The sequence below is a fragment of the Balaenoptera physalus genome (genome assembly GCF_965194825.1).
Source record: "Balaenoptera physalus genome assembly, contig: HAP1_SCAFFOLD_1851, whole genome shotgun sequence".
NCBI classification, from domain to species: domain Eukaryota; kingdom Metazoa; phylum Chordata; class Mammalia; order Artiodactyla; family Balaenopteridae; genus Balaenoptera; species Balaenoptera physalus.
Window position 1 is genome coordinate 81,055 of NW_028124952.1, and position 3,302 is coordinate 84,356.

At 50.5% G+C, this 3,302-nt stretch overlaps 1 pseudogene across 1 annotated transcript; it reads right to left on the reverse strand.

The window, feature by feature from the left end:
• Positions 1-387: 387 nt before the first annotated feature.
• On the reverse strand, positions 388-1,332 carry LOC309654064 (uncharacterized protein C2orf78 pseudogene; annotated as a pseudogene). The gene is made up of 2 exons: positions 919-1,332; positions 388-717 (listed from the first exon to the last, which is right to left on the reverse strand). The product of its transcript is annotated as an uncharacterized protein C2orf78 pseudogene (transcript).
• Positions 1,333-3,302: the final 1,970 nt, after the last annotated feature.

The following is a 3,302-nucleotide window of genomic DNA, read 5'->3' on the forward strand; positions in this document are numbered from 1 at the left end:
CTCCTAGTAAACCTAGACTCATCTCCTGTCACCTTCAACTCTACTCCAATTGTGTTCTTTCAACCCAGACCCCTGACCCTGCTTTTTACTTCTGCCATTTCATCCTCACTCCTGCTTCCTTTCCTAAATCCATACGTCTCTTTTGGCCTTCCTAGCCCTGGGCCAAGTTCCTTCCTCTTTCCTCAGTTTTTACCCCTTTCCTTCATTCTCCCATCCAACTTTCAGTCCTTCCTTTCTCACGCCCCAGTTAGCAGCATCTCAAAATTCGAAAGGTTTATTACTCATCTATTAATTCTATTCCATTTACTTATTCGGTTCTATACCTATCTTACCTATGTATGGAAGAACCGCTGGTAGCCAAGGTGGCAGCAAGAATCCTAGCAGCTGTCACCTGACGTATCCGTAGTAGTCAGCAATTTCCATTTCTTTGTCCCTCTGGGTGAAAAATTGCAGCTTCCCCGAAGAGGTGTATCTGGCAGCATTCTCCCGTTGTTGTTGAGCCCGCCTCTTCATGGCCTCTCGCTCTGGCCTCTGCTCTTGTTCGATGGGCTTTGACATGACTGGCTCAGGCACGTTGGGTTCCCTCCATGGAACTCGTTGCTTGCTGAAGTCTTGGAGTAGATGTTGGGTTTGGAGCTTGGGTGGGGACTGGCGCTTAGTCACAGCAGGGGGAACAGGCTCGCGCTGGAGAGAAGCGCCAGATGAAGTTTTGTAGGGTGCAGGCCTAGGAGCAGCAGGCTGAGGGACACGAGGCTGGGTATGGTTGGTCCAAGCCGGTTGGGTTGGGTTGGCCACAGTTGGCTGAGCTGGTTTGGCGGGACCTGGCAAAGAGGCAGGAGCTGGCTGGGATGAATTGACTGCAGCAGGTTGAGCTGAGTCAGTAGAACCAGGCTGGGCACGGTAAGCCACAGCAGGCCGATGTGAGGCCAGAGACTGTGGCCTCCGAGGAGCGGGTCGAGCTTGAGGCTTGTCCCAGGCAGAAAAAGGCAGAGGTATCAACTTGACCTTCCCAGGAGGAGGCCGCTCACACTGGGATGGAGATGGACACTCTGTTTCAGCACTGCTGTCTGGTTTCTGGGCTTGGACTTGCGTTTTCTCAGGCCTCTTACCCTCACGTGGGGTATGCCGCCGTGGCTGGATCGCTGGGGGTGGCTGGGGGTCTTTGGGGTTGCTTGAATTTCCCAAGAGCCGACAGGAAGAGAGCCCAGTTTTCGTCTCATTCTTCTTCCCCAGCGCATGAAGAACCTTCACAGACTCCAGCATGCGCACGCCAAGGGAGGTTCGAGGCTTTTGAAAGCTCTCTTGGCGAAGCTCAGTTTGGTGTTCCTTTCGCTTCGTGTTGGGGATTGCTGGCTTGTCTTCTGCCTTGACTTTGTTCCCTGACTGCTTGTTCTCTTCAGCCTTGTTTCTTCCTCTGGTCCTTTTGGTCTTTTCCTGCCCATGGCTCTCAGTTTTGCTGATCTTTCCGGATGCAGCTTTCTGAGGTTTGCCTTGAGAGTGCTTGGCCGTGTTCGCAGGAGCCCTGTCACTGACTGCAGCAGTGCATATAACCGCTTCTCCCCCTAACAGGCACTCTGGATCCTTTGGCTGGATTTTGGCCTTGGGAGCACCACCGATAGGCTCAGAGGCTTTCTGTTTGTTCTTCCTGGGTTGATCAGAGGGAACCTTTACGACACTTGGCTTTTCCTGCACCTGATTCACCTTAATGGCTCTGGTGTCTTCAGCTTTGATCACGTTGGGACCTTGGGATCGATCAAGATCTTTCCAAGAATTAAAGAGCTGGGGAAGGTGAATATCCTCCGCCAGTGTAGTAATGTCTGCAAGACCACTGCTAGGTTCAGTCCCATTTTCAAGTGTCCCTAGGTCCTGACGACTCAGGCTGTTCTCTCCCAGATCAGCATTTTCAGAACCAGGCTGCTCCTCTTGGCTGAGGGGATCGGTGCAGGCCAGCGGCTGGGGAATATCAGGGATTCCCAAAGGGAGTAGTGGAGGATCTTGGTTTTCTATTGGGATCTGGTAGGCCTCCAGAGGCTTTGACAGCTTGGTTTTGATATCCTCCACGTTCTTACTCTCTGTTTGTCCCTGGCTTGGAGCTGGAGGCAGGGCCAGGAGACGCCTGGCACTCTGGACTGGAGCTGTCACTGAAATGTCCCCAAGTTCAGATGGTGGGTTACTCTCAAGTATGTGACTGTTTCTGCTACTGCAGGACTTGGGGAGTTCTTGAGTTTGTGTCACACAAAACGTCTGGCTTGGAGGTTGCAATCCCAGGGAATTTTTCATCACCAGGGAAGGCTCCATCACTACAAAGGGATCAAGGGAGAAGTCAGTCCCTGGTAAATGAGATGCTCCCCCTAAACACCAACACAGCAGTCATGTACCTTTCAAGGGGTTCAGGGGCAAGATGGGCAAGGCATTTCTACTAACTCTTCTTAAGGATCATGGACAGTGCCCTATGCTACGAGGTAAGCGGTGACTGTTGTAATGCTTAACTGGTGATCATTTCATGTCACTGATCCTTGGCTCTCTTTGTATCTCATAGGACTGTTGTAAGTCCAATACAAAATGAGTCTTCTTTTTAAACAACTGAAATGTTTTACAAAGCCTAGCATTCTCATATAGAGTCCTTTCAATTCTCCCCACTTTCCCGAGAGGCTAAGAACACTTCACACCATGAACTAGGAGAGGGGGTAGAGCCCTTTCTGATGAAATACAGAAACAAAGACAGAGTCTTAGCCTGCTTGCTCTCTGGACAGGATCTCGGACCACAAGGTCTTAAATCCTGGTATAAATGACGGAAGTGAGGACACTTCAACTGGCACTCTCATAACAAGAGTTCTGAGACACCTTCCAAAGAGACTGTAGCAGTAGACGAGGGAAGGGAGTGCTACAGTGTGGTAGTACAGGGGGAATGCTCGGCTACAGCAGTGAAAAATGTGGTACCTATTGGTGTGCTCTCGGGGTTCTTGTACATGTAGCATAGATGACCTTTACAGTGTCCCTGCCACCTTCCCACCTGCATTAGGTGTTCTTTTTGTTTTTTTGTTTTTTTTAATTTACGTTTATTTATTGATTGATTGTTTGAACTTATTTATTCTACGTATTTATTTTTTTGGCTGCACAGGGTCTTCATTGCTGTGCACGGGCTTTCTCTAGTTGCGGCTAGCGGGGTCTACTCTTGGTTGCGGTGTGCGGGCTTCTCTTGTTGCGGAGCATGCGCTCTAGGCGCGTGGGCTTCGGTAGTTGCGGCTCACGGGCTCTAGAATGCAGGCTCAGTCGTTGTGGCACATGGGCTTAGTTGCTCC